Source organism: Narcine bancroftii, chromosome 8, assembly GCF_036971445.1.
Source record: "Narcine bancroftii isolate sNarBan1 chromosome 8, sNarBan1.hap1, whole genome shotgun sequence".
NCBI lineage: Eukaryota > Metazoa > Chordata > Chondrichthyes > Torpediniformes > Narcinidae > Narcine > Narcine bancroftii.
The window spans coordinates 58,158,678-58,174,001 of NC_091476.1; the positions used below are offsets into that span (position 1 = coordinate 58,158,678).

General features: G+C 42.5%; 1 protein-coding gene across 2 annotated transcripts in view; it reads right to left on the reverse strand.

Moving 5' to 3' along the window:
• taf7 (TAF7 RNA polymerase II, TATA box binding protein (TBP)-associated factor) overlaps positions 1 to 15,324 on the reverse strand; it is a 313,475-nt gene that overhangs the window by 205,703 nt on the left and 92,448 nt on the right. The gene's annotated exons all lie outside the window — the stretch shown is intronic.

Below are 15,324 nucleotides of genomic sequence, written 5' to 3' on the forward strand. Positions count from 1 at the left end.
TCACAGTTCACCATCAGAACAATACCATTCCATATATCAGGAACGTCACAGTTCACCATCAGGACAATGCCATTGCTTAGATCAGGAGCGTCAAAGTTCACCATCAGGACAATGCCATTTCTTAGATCAGAAACGTCACAGTTCACCATCAGGACAATACCATTCCTTAGATCAGGAACGTCACAGTTCACCATCGGGACAATATCATTCCTTATCAGCAACGTCACAGTTCACCATCAGGACAATAACATTCCTTAGAACAGGAACGTCACAGTTCACCATCAGGACAATGCCATTCCTTAGATGAGGAACATCACAGTTCACCATCAGGACAATACCATTTCTTAGAACAGGAACATCACAGTTCACCATCAGGACAATGCCATTCCATATATAAGGAACGTCACAGTTCATCATTAGGACAATGCCATTCCTTAGATCAGGAATGTCACAGTTCACCATCAGGACAATGCCATTTCTTAGATCAGAAACGTAACAGATCACCATCAGGACAATACCATTCCTTAGATCAGGAACTTCACAGTTCACCATCAGGACAATATCATTCCTTAGAACAGGAATGTCACAGTTCACCATCAGGACAATGCCATTCCTTAGATCAGGAACATCACAGTTCACCATCAGGACAATACCATTCCTGAGAACAGGAACGTCACAGTTCACCATCAGGACAATGCCATTCCTTAGATCAGGAACGTCACAGTTCACCATCAGGACAATACCATTCCTTAGATCAGGAACGTCACAGTTCACCATCAGGACAATACCATTTCTTAGATCAGGAACATCACAGTTCACCATCAGGACAATGCCATTTCTTAGATCAGGAACAACACAGTTCACCATCAGGTCAATGCCATTTCTTCGATCAGGAACATCACAGTTCACCATCAGGTCAATGCCATTTCTTCGATCAGGAACATCACAGTTCACCATCAGGACAATGCCATTCCTTAGATCAGGAACATCACAGTTCACCATCAGGACAATACCATTTCTTAGATCAGGAACATCACAGTTCACCATCAGGACAATGACATTTCTTAGATCAGGAACAACACAGTTCATCATCAGGACAATGCCATTTCTTACATCAGGAACATCACAGTTCACAATCAGGACAATACCATTCCTTAGATAGGGAACTTAACAGTTCACCATCATGACAATGCCATTCCTTAGATCAGGAACATCACAGTTCACCATCATGACAATAAAATTTCTTAGATCAGGAACATCACAGTTCACCATCAGGATAATACCATTCCTTAGATCAGGAACGTCACAATACACCATCAGTACAATGCCGTTCCTTAGATCAGGAACGTCACAGTTCACCATCAGGACAATACAATTCCTTAGATCAGGAACGTCACAATTCACCATCAGGACAATGCCTTTTCTTAGATCCGGAACATCACAGTTCACCATCAGGTCAATGCCATTTCTTCGATCAGGAACATCACAGTTCACCATCAGGACAATGCCATTCCTTAGATCAGGAACATCACAGTTCACCATCAGGACAATGCCGTTCCTTAGATCAGGAATGTCACTGTTCACCATCAGGACAATACCATTTCTGAGATCAGGAACATCACAGTTCACCATCAGGACAATGCCTTTTCTTAGATCAGGAACATCACAGTTCACCATCAGGTCAATGCCATTTCTTCGATCAGACACATCACAGTTCACCATCAGGACAATGCCATTCCTTAGATCAGGAACATCACAGTTCACCATCAGGACAATACCATTCCTTAGATCAGGAACGTCACAATTCAACATCAGGACAATGCCGTTCCTTAGATCAGGAACATCACTGTTCACCATCAGAATAATACCATTTCTGAGATCAGGAACATCACAGTTCACCATCAGGACAATGCCTTTTCTTAGATCAGGAACATCACAGTTCACCATCAGGACAATGCCATTTCTTCAATCAGGAACATCACAGTTCACCATCAGGACAATGCCATTTCTTAGATCAGGAACATCACAGTTCACCATCAGGACAATGCCATATCTTAGATCAGGAACATCACTGTTCACCATCAGGACAATATCCATTTCTTAGATTAGGAACATCACAGTTCACCATCAGGACAATGCCATTTCTTCGATCAGGAACATCACAGTTCACCATCAGGACAATGCCATTTCTTAGTTCAGGAACATCACAGTTCACCATCAGGACAATGACATTTCTTAGATCAGGAACATCACAGATCACCATTCGGACAATGCCATTTCTTTAGATCAGGAACATCACAGTTCACCATCAGGACAATACCATTCCTTAGATCGGGAACTTCACAGTTCACCATCATGACAATGCCATTCCTTAGATCAGGAACATCACAGTTCACCATCATGACAATACCATTTCTTGGATCAGGAACATCACAGTTCACCATCAAGACAATACCATTCCTTAGATCAGGAACGTCACAATTCACCATCAGGACAATGCCATTCCTTAGATCAGGAACGTCACAGTTCACCATCAGGACAATGCCGTTCCTTTGATCAGGAACGTCACAGTTCACCATCAGGACAATAACATTTCATAAATCAGGAACGTCACAGTTCACCAGCAGGACAATACCATTCCTTAGATTAGGAACGACACAGTTCACCATCAGGACAATACCATTTCTTAGACCAGGAACGTCACAGTTCACCATCAGGATAAAGCCATTCCTTAGATCAGGAACGTCAAGGTTCACCATCAGGACAATGCCATTCCTTAGATCAGGAACGTCACAGTTCACCATCAGGACAATGCCATTTCTTAGATCAGAAACGTAACAGATCACCATCAGGACAATACCATTCCTTAGATCAGGAACTTCACAGTTCACCATCAGGACAATATCATTCCTTATCAGCAACGTCACAGTTCACCATCAGGACAATGCCATTCCATATATCAGGAACGTCACAGTTCACCATCAGGACAATGCCATTGCTTTGATCAGGAACGTCAAAGTTCACCATCAGGACAATGCCATTTCTTAGATCAGAAACGTCACAGTTCTCCATCAGGACAATACCATTCCTTAGATCAGGAACGTCACAGTTCACCATCGGGACAATATCATTCCTTATCAGCAACGTCACAGTTCACCATCAGGACAAAAACATTCCTTAGAACAGGAACGTCACAGTTCACCATCAGGACAATGCCATTCCTTAGATCAGGAACATCACAGTTCACCATCAGGACAATGCCATTTCTTAGATCAGGAACATCACAGTTCACCATCAGGACAATGCCATTTCTTAGATCAGGAACATCACAGTTCACCATCAGGACAATACCATTCCTTAGATCAGGAACATCACAGTTCACCATCAGGACAATGCGAATCCTTAGATCAGGAACATCACAGTTCACCATCAGGAGAATACCATTCCTTAGATCAGGAACGTCACAGTTCATCATCAGGACAATACCATTTCTTAGATCAGGAACGTCACAGTTCACCATCAGAACAATACCATTTCTTAGTTGAGGAACGTCACAGTTCAGCATCAGGACAATACAATTTCTTAGATCAGGAACGTCACAGTTCACCATCAGGACAATACCATTTCTTAGATCAGGAACGTCACAGTTCACCATCAGGACAATAACATTTCTTAAATCAGGAAAATCACAGTTCACAATCAGGACAATACCATTCCTTAGATTAGGAACGACACAGTTCACCATCAGGACAATACCATTTCTTAGACCAGGAACGTCACAGTTCACCATCAGGACAATGCCATTCCTTAGATCAGGAACGTCAAGGTTCACCATCAGGACAATGCCATTCCTTAGATCAGGAACATCATAGTTCACCATCAGGACAATGCCATTCCTTAGATCAGGAACGTCACAGTTCACCATCAGGACAATACCATTCCTTAGATAATGAACATCACAGTTCACCATCAGGACAATGCAATTCCTTAGATCAGGAACATCACAGTTCACCATCAGGACAATGCCATTCCTGAGATCAGGAACATCACAGTTCACCATCAGAACAATACCATTTCTTAGAACAGGAACATCACAGTTCACCATCACGACAATGCCATTCCATATATCAGGAACGTCACAGTTCACCATCAGGACAATGCCATTGCTTAGATCAGGAGCGTCAAAGTTCGCCATCAGGACAATGCCATTTCTTAGATCAGAAACGTCACAGTTCACCATCAGGACAATACCATTCCTTAGATCAGGAACGTCACAGTTCACCATCGGGACAATATCATTCCTTATCAGCAACGTCACAGTTCACCATCAGGACAATAACATTCCTTAGAACAGGAACGTCACAGTTCACCATCAGGACAATGCCATTCCTTAGATCAGGAACATCACAGTTCACCATCAGGACAATGCCATTCCTTAGATCAGGAACATCACAGTTCACCATCAGGACAATGCCATTCCTGAGATCTGGAACATCACAGTTCACCATCAGGACAATACCATTTCTTAGAACAGGGACATCACAGTTCACCATCAGGACAATGCCATTCCATATATCAGGAACGTCACAGTTCATCATTAGGACAATGCCATTCCTTAGATCAGGAATGTCACAGTTCACCATCAGGACAATGCCATTTCTTAGATCAGAAACGTAACAGATCACCATCAGGACAATACCATTCCTTAGATCAGGAACTTCACAGTTCACCATCAGGACAATATCATTCCTTAGAACAGGAATGACACAGTTCACCATCAGGACAATGCCATTCCTTAGATCAGGAACATCACAGTTCACCATCAGGACAATACCATTCCTGAGAACAGGAACGTCACAGTTCACCATCAGGACAATGCCATTCCTTAGATCAGGAACGTCACAGTTCACCATCAGGACAATACCATTCCTTAGATCAGGAACGTCACAGTTCACCATCAGGACAATACCATTTCTTAGATCAGGAACATCACAGTTCACCATCAGGACAATGCCATTTCTTAGATCAGGAACAACACAGTTCACCATCAGGTCAATGCCATTTCTTCGATCAGGAACATCACAGTTCACCATCAGGTCAATGCCATTTCTTCGATCAGGAACATCACAGTTCACCATCAGGACAATGCCATTCCTTAGATCAGGAACATCACAGTTCACCATCAGGACAATACCATTTCTTAGATCAGGAACATCACAGTTCACCATCAGGACAATGACATTTCTTAGATCAGGAACAACACAGTTCATCATCAGGACAATGCCATTTCTTACATCAGGAACATCACAGTTCACAATCAGGACAATACCATTCCTTAGATAGGGAACTTAACAGTTCACCATCATGACAATGCCATTCCTTAGATCAGGAACATCACAGTTCACCATCATGACAATAAAATTTCTTAGATCAGGAACATCACAGTTCACCATCAGGATAATACGATTCCTTAGATCAGGAACGTCACAATACACCATCAGGACAATGCCGTTCCTTAGATCAGGAACATCACAGTTCACCATCAGGACAATACCATTCCTTAGATCAGGAACGTCACAATTCACCATCAGGACAATGCCTTTTCTTAGATCAGGAACATCACAGTTCACCATCAGGTCAATGCCATTTCTTCGATCAGGAACATCACAGTTCACCATCAGGACAATGCCATTCCTTAGATCAGGAACATCACAGTTCACCATCAGGACAATGCCGTTCCTTAGATCAGGAATGTCACTGTTCACCATCAGGACAATACCATTTCTGAGATCAGGAACATCACAGTTCACCATCAGGACAATGCCTTTTCTTAGATCAGGAACATCACAGTTCACCATCAGGTCAATGCCATTTCTTCGATCAGACACATCACAGTTCACCATCAGGACAATGCCATTCCTTAGATCAGGAACATCACAGTTCACCATCAGGACAATACCATTCCTTAGATCAGGAACGTCACAATTCAACATCAGGACAATGCCGTTCCTTAGATCAGGAACATCACTGTTCACCATCAGAACAATACCATTTCTGAGATCAGGAACATCACAGTTCACCATCAGGAGAATGCCTTTTCTTAGATCAGGAACATCACAGTTCACCATCAGGTCAATGCCATTTCTTCGATCAGGAACATCACCGTTCACCATCAGGACAATGCCATTCCTTAGATCAGGAATGTCACAGTTCACCATCAGGACAATGCCGTTCCATAGATCAGGAACGTCACTGTTCACCATCAGGACAATACCATTTCTGAGATCAGGAACATCACAGTTCACCATCAGGACAATGCCTTTTCTTAGATCAGGAACATCACAGTTCACCATTAGGTCAATGCCATTTCTTCGATCAGGAACATCACAGTTCACCATCAGGACAATGCCATTCCTTAGATCAGGAACATCACAGTTCACCATCAGGACAATACCATTTCTTAGATCAGGAACATCACTGTTCACCATCAGGACAATGACATTTCTTAGATCAGGAACAACACAGTTCATCATCAGGACAATGCCATTTCTTAGATCAGGAACATCACAGTTCACCATCAGGACAATGCCATTTCTTAGATCAGGAACATCACAGTTCACCATCAGGACAATGCCATTTCTTAGATCAGGAACATCACAGTTCACCATCAGGTCAATGCCATTTCTTCGATCAGGAACATCACAGTTCACCATCAGATCAATGCCATTTCTTCGATCAGGAACATCACAGTTCACCATCAGGACAATGCCATTCCTTAGATCAGGAACATGACAGTTCACCATCAGGACAATACCATTTCTTAGATCAGGAACATCATAGTTCACCATCAGGACAATGACATTTCTTAGATCAGGAACAACACAGTTCATCATCAGGACAATGCCATTTCTTAGATCAGGAACATCACAGTTCACCATCAGGATAATGCATTCCGTAGATCAGGAACATCACAGATCACCATCAGGACAATGCCATTACTTCGATCAGGAACATCACAGTTCACCATCAGGACAATGCCATTTCTTCAATCAGGAACATCACAGTTCACCATCAGGACAATGCCATTTCTTAGATCTGGAACATCACAGTTGACCATCAGGACAATGCCATATCTTAGATCAGGAACATCACTGTTCACCATCAGGACAATATCCATTTCTTAGATTAGGAACATCACAGTTGACCATCAGGACAATGCCATATCTTAGATCAGGAACATCACTGTTCACCATCAGGACAATACCATTCCTTAGATCAGGAACTTCACAGTTCACCATCAGGACAATATCATTCCTTAGAACAGGAATGACACAGTTCACCATCAGGACAATGCCATTCCTTAGATCAGGAACATCACAGTTCACCATCAGGACAATACCATTCCTGAGAACAGGAACGTCACAGTTCACCATCAGGACAATGCCATTCCTTAGATCAGGAACGTCACAGTTCACCATCAGGACAATACCATTCCTTAGATCAGGAACGTCACAGTTCACCATCAGGACAATACCATTTCTTAGATCAGGAACATCACAGTTCACCATCAGGACAATGCCATTTCTTAGATCAGGAACAACACAGTTCACCATCAGGTCAATGCCATTTCTTCGATCAGGAACATCACAGTTCACCATCAGGTCAATGCCATTTCTTCGATCAGGAACATCACAGTTCACCATCAGGACAATGCCATTCCTTAGATCAGGAACATGACAGTTCACCATCAGGACAATACCATTTCTTAGATCAGGAACATCACAGTTCACCATCAGGACAATGACATTTCTTAGATCAGGAACAACACAGTTCATCATCAGGACAATGCCATTTCTTACATCAGGAACATCACAGTTCACAATCAGGACAATACCATTCCTTAGATAGGGAACTTAACAGTTCACCATCATGACAATGCCATTCCTTAGATCAGGAACATCACAGTTCACCATCATGACAATAAAATTTCTTAGATCAGGAACATCACAGTTCACCATCAGGATAATACGATTCCTTAGATCAGGAACGTCACAATACACCATCAGGACAATGCCGTTCCTTAGATCAGGAACATCACAGTTCACCATCAGGACAATACCATTCCTTAGATCAGGAACGTCACAATTCACCATCAGGACAATGCCTTTTCTTAGATCAGGAACATCACAGTTCACCATCAGGTCAATGCCATTTCTTCGATCAGGAACATCACAGTTCACCATCAGGACAATGCCATTCCTTAGATCAGGAACATCACAGTTCACCATCAGGACAATGCCGTTCCTTAGATCAGGAATGTCACTGTTCACCATCAGGACAATACCATTTCTGAGATCAGGAACATCACAGTTCACCATCAGGACAATGCCTTTTCTTAGATCAGGAACATCACAGTTCACCATCAGGTCAATGCCATTTCTTCGATCAGACACATCACAGTTCACCATCAGGACAATGCCATTCCTTAGATCAGGAACATCACAGTTCACCATCAGGACAATACCATTCCTTAGATCAGGAACGTCACAATTCAACATCAGGACAATGCCGTTCCTTAGATCAGGAACATCACTGTTCACCATCAGAACAATACCATTTCTGAGATCAGGAACATCACAGTTCACCATCAGGAGAATGCCTTTTCTTAGATCAGGAACATCACAGTTCACCATCAGGTCAATGCCATTTCTTCGATCAGGAACATCACCGTTCACCATCAGGACAATGCCATTCCTTAGATCAGGAATGTCACAGTTCACCATCAGGACAATGCCGTTCCATAGATCAGGAACGTCACTGTTCACCATCAGGACAATACCATTTCTGAGATCAGGAACATCACAGTTCACCATCAGGACAATGCCTTTTCTTAGATCAGGAACATCACAGTTCACCATTAGGTCAATGCCATTTCTTCGATCAGGAACATCACAGTTCACCATCAGGACAATGCCATTCCTTAGATCAGGAACATCACAGTTCACCATCAGGACAATACCATTTCTTAGATCAGGAACATCACTGTTCACCATCAGGACAATGACATTTCTTAGATCAGGAACAACACAGTTCATCATCAGGACAATGCCATTTCTTAGATCAGGAACATCACAGTTCACCATCAGGACAATGCCATTTCTTAGATCAGGAACATCACAGTTCACCATCAGGACAATGCCATTTCTTAGATCAGGAACATCACAGTTCACCATCAGGTCAATGCCATTTCTTCGATCAGGAACATCACAGTTCACCATCAGATCAATGCCATTTCTTCGATCAGGAACATCACAGTTCACCATCAGGACAATGCCATTCCTTAGATCAGGAACATGACAGTTCACCATCAGGACAATACCATTTCTTAGATCAGGAACATCATAGTTCACCATCAGGACAATGACATTTCTTAGATCAGGAACAACACAGTTCATCATCAGGACAATGCCATTTCTTAGATCAGGAACATCACAGTTCACCATCAGGATAATGCATTCCGTAGATCAGGAACATCACAGATCACCATCAGGACAATGCCATTACTTCGATCAGGAACATCACAGTTCACCATCAGGACAATGCCATTTCTTCAATCAGGAACATCACAGTTCACCATCAGGACAATGCCATTTCTTAGATCTGGAACATCACAGTTGACCATCAGGACAATGCCATATCTTAGATCAGGAACATCACTGTTCACCATCAGGACAATATCCATTTCTTAGATTAGGAACATCACAGTTCACCATCAGGACAATGCCATTTCTTCGATCAGGAACATCACAGTTCACCATCAGGACAATGCCATTTCTTAGTTCAGGAACATCACAGTTCACCATCAGGACAATGACATTCCTTAGATCAGGAACATCACAGTTCACCATCAGGACAATACCATTTCTTAGATCAGGAACATCACAGTTCACCATCAGGACAATGACATTTCTTAGATCAGGAACAACACAGTTCATCATCAGGACAATGCCATTTCTTACATCAGGAACATCACAGTTCACAATCAGGACAATACCATTCCTTAGATAGGGAACTTAACAGTTCACCATCATGACAATGCCATTCCTTAGATCAGGAACATCACAGTTCACCATCAGGACAATGCCTTTTCTTAGATCAGGAACATCACAGTTCACCATCAGGTCAATGCCATTTCTTCGATCAGACACATCACAGTTCACCATCAGGACAATGCCATTCCTTAGATCAGGAACATCACAGTTCACCATCAGGACAATACCATTCCTTAGATCAGGAACGTCACAATTCAACATCAGGACAATGCCGTTCCTTAGATCAGGAACATCACTGTTCACCATCAGAACAAAACCATTTCTGAGATCAGGAACATCACAGTTCACCATCAGGAGAATGCCTTTTCTTAGATCAGGAACATCACAGTTCACCATCAGGTCATTGCCATTTCTTCGATCAGGAACATCACAGTTCACCATCAGGACAATGCCATTTCTTCGATCAGGAACATCACAGTTCACCATCAGGACAATGCCATTTCTTAGTTCAGGAACATCACAGTTCACCATCAGGACAATGACATTTCTTAGATCAGGAACATCACAGATCACCATTCGGACAATGCCATTTCTTTAGATCAGGAACATCACAGTTCACCATCAGGACAATACCATTCCTTAGATCGGGAACTTCACAGTTCACCATCATGACAATGCCATTCCTTAGATCAGGAACATCACAGTTCACCATCATGACAATACCATTTCTTGGATCAGGAACATCACAGTTCACCATCAAGACAATACCATTCCTTAGATCAGGAACGTCACAATTCACCATCAGGACAATGCCATTCCTTAGATCAGGAACGTCACAGTTCACCATCAGGACAATGCCGTTCCTTTGATCAGGAACGTCACAGTTTACCATTAGGACAATACCATTTCTGAGATCAAGAACATCACAGTTCACAATCAGCACAATACCATTCCTTAGATCAGGAATGTCACAGTTCACCATCAGGATAATGCCATGTCTTAGATCAGGAACATCACAGTTCACCATCAGGTCAATGCCATTTCTTCAATCAGGAACATCACAGTTCACCATCACGTCAATGCCATTTCTTCGATCAGGAACATCACAGTTCACCATCTGGACAATGCCATTCCTTAGATCAGGAACATCACAGTTCACCATCAGGACAATACCATTTCTTAGATCAGGAACATCACAGTTCACTCTCAGGACAATGCCATTTCTTAGATCAGGAACAACACAGATCATCATCAAGACAATGCCATTTCTTAGATCAGGAACATCACAGTTCACCATCAGGATAATGCCATTCCTTAGATCAGGAACATCACAGATCACCATCAGGACAATGCCATTCCTTAGATCAGGAACGTCACAGTTTACCATCAGGACAATACCATTTCTGAGATCAGGAACATCACAGTTCACCATCAGCACAATACAATTCCTTAGATCAGGAATGTCACAGTTCACCATCAGGATAATGCCATTTCTTAGATCAGGAACATCACAGTTCACCATCAGGTCAATGCCATTTCTTCGATCAGGAACATCACAGTTCACCATCACGTCAATGCCATTTCTTCGATCAGGAACATCACAGTTCACCATCTGGACAATGCCATTCCTTAGATCAGGAACGTCAAAGTTCACCATCAGGACAATGCAATTCCTTAGATCAGGAACATCACAGTTCACCATCAGGACAATGCCATTCCTGAGATCAGGAACATCACAGTTCACCATCAGGACAATACCATTTCTTAGAACAGGAACATCACAGTTCACCATCAGGACAATGCCATTCCATATATCAGGAACGTCACAGTTCACCATCAGGACAATGCCATTGCTTAGATCAGGAACGTCAAAGTTCACCATCAGGACAATGCCATTTCTTAGATCAGAAACGTCACAGTTCTCCATCAGGACAATACCATTCCTTAGATCAGGAACGTCACAGTTCACCATCGGGACAATATCATTCCTTATCAGCAACGTCACAGTTCACCATCAGGTCAAAAACATTCCTTAGAACAGGAACGTCACAGTTCACCATCAGGACAATGCCATTCCTTAGATCAGGAACATCACAGTTCACCATCAGGACAATAACATTCCTGAGAACAGGAACTTCACAGTTCACCATCAGGACAATGCCATTCCTTAGATCAGGAACATCACAGTTCACCATCATGACAATGCCATTCCTTAGATCAGGAACATCACAGTTCACCATCAGGACAATGCCATTCCTGAGATCAGGAACATCACAGTTCAACATCAGGACAATACCATTTATTAGATCAGGAACACCAAAGTTCACCATCAGGACAATACCATTTCTTAGATCAGGAACATCACAGTTCTCCATCAGGACAATGCCATTTTTTAGATCAGGAACATCACAGTTCACCATCAGGACAATACCATTCCTAGGATCAGGAACATCACAGTTCACCATCAGGACAATGCCATTTCTTAGATCAGGAAGAACACAGTTCATCATCAGGACAATGCCATTTCTTAGATCAGGAACATCACAGTTCACCGTCAGGATAATGCAATTCCTTATATCAGGAACATCACAGATGACCATCAGGACAATGACATTCCTTAGATCAGGAACGTCACAGTTCACCACCAGGACAATTCCATTTCGTAGATCAGGAATGTCACAGTTCACCATCAGGACAATACCATTTATTAGATCAGGAACATCACAGTTCACCATCAGGACAATACCATTTCTTAGATCAGGAACATCACAGTTCACCATCAGGACAATGCCATTTCTTAGATCAGGAACATCACAGTTCACCATCTGGACAATGCCATTTCTTAGATCAGGAACATCACAGTTCACCATCAGGACAATGCCATTCCTTAGATCAGGAACATCACAGTTCACCATCAGGACAATGCGATTCCTTAGATCAGGAACATCACAGTTCACCATCAGGAGAATACCATTCCTTAGATCAGAAACGTCACAGTTCATCATCAGGACAATACCATTTCTTAGATCAGGAACGTCACAGTTCACCATCAGGACAATACCATTTCTTAGATGAGGAACGTCACAGTTCACCATCAGGACAATACAATTTCTTAGATCAGGAACGTCACAGTTCACCATCAGGACAATACCATTTCTTAGATCAGGAACGTCACAGTTCACCATCAGGACAATAACATTTCTTAAATCAGGAACATCACAGTTCACCATCAGGACAATACCATTCCTTAGATTAGGAACGACACAGTTCACCATCAGGACAATACCATTTCTTAGACCAGGAACGTCACAGTTCACCATCAGGACAATGCCATTCCTTAGATCAGGAACGTCAAGGTTCACCATCAGGACAATGCCATTCCTTAGATCAGGAACATAATAGTTCACCATCAGGACAATGCCATTCCTTAGATCAGGAACGTCACAGTTCACCATCAGGACAATACCATTCCTTAGATAATGAACATCACAGTTCACCATCAGGACAATGCAATTCCTTAGATCAGGAACATCACAGTTCACCATCAGGACAATGCCATTCCTGAGATCAGGAACATCACAGTTCACCATCAGAACAATACCATTTCTTAGAACAGGAACATCACAGTTCACCATCAGGACAATGCCATTCCATATATCAGGAACGTCACAGTTCACCATCAGGACAATGCCATTGCTTAGATCAGGAGCGTCAAAGTTCACCATCAGGACAATGCCATTTCTTAGATCAGAAACGTCACAGTTCACCATCAGGACAATACCATTCCTTAGATCAGGAACGTCACAGTTCACCATCGGGACAATATCATTCCTTATCAGCAACGTCACAGTTCACCATCAGGACAATAACATTCCTTACAACAGGAACGTCACAGTTCACCATCAGGACAATGCCATTCCTTAGATCAGGAACATCACAGTTCACCATCAGGACAATGCCATTCCTTAGATCAGGAACATCACAGTTCACCATCAGGACAATGCCATTCCTGAGATCTGGAACATCACAGTTCACCATCAGGACAATACCATTTCTTAGAACAGGAACATCACAGTTCACCATCAGGACAATGCCATTCCATATATCAGGAACGTCACAGTTCATCATTAGGACAATGCCATTCCTTAGATCAGGAATGTCACAGTTCACCATCAGGACAATGCCATTTCTTAGATCAGAAACGTAACAGATCACCATCAGGACAATACCATTCCTTAGATCAGGAACTTCACAGTTCACCATCAGGACAATATCATTCCTTAGAACAGGAATGTCACAGTTCACCATCATGACAATGCCATTCCTTAGATCAGGAACATCACAGTTCACCATCATGACAATAAAATTTCTTAGATCAGGAACATCACAGTTCACCATCAGGATAATACCATTCCTTAGATCAGGAACGTCACAATACACCATCAGGACAATGCCGTTCCTTAGATCAGGAACGTCACAGTTCACCATCAGGACAATACCATTCCTTCGATCAGGAACGTCACAATTCACCATCAGGACAATGCCTTTTCTTAGATCAGGAACATCACAGTTCACCATCAGGTCAATGCCATTTCTTCGATCAGGAACATCACAGTTCACCATCAGGACAATGCCATTCCTTAGATCAGGAACATCACAGTTCACCATCAGGACAATGCCGTTCCTTAGATCAGGAATGTCACTGTTCACCATCAGGACAATACCATTTCTGAGATCAGGAACATCACAGTTCACCATCAGGACAATGCCTTTTCTTAGATCAGGAACATCACAGTTCACCATCAGGTCAATGCCATTTCTTCGATCAGACACATCACAGTTCACCATCAGGACAATGCCATTCCTTAGATCAGGAACATCACAGTTCACCATCAGGACAATACCATTCCTTAGATCAGGAACGTCACAATTCAACATCAGGACAATGCCGTTCCTTAGATCAGGAACATCACTGTTCACCATCAGAACAATACCATTTCTGAGATCAGGAACATCACAGTTCACCATCAGGAGAATGCCTTTTCTTAGATCAGGAACATCACAGTTCACCATCAGGTCAATGCCATTTCTTCGATCAGGAACATCACAGTTCACCATCAGGACAATGCCATTCCTTAGATCAGGAATGTCACAGTTCACCATCAGGACAATGCCGTTCCATAGATCAGGAACGTCACTGTTCACCATCAGGACAATACCATTTCTGAGATCAGGAACATCACAGTTCACCATCAGGACAATGCCTTTTCTT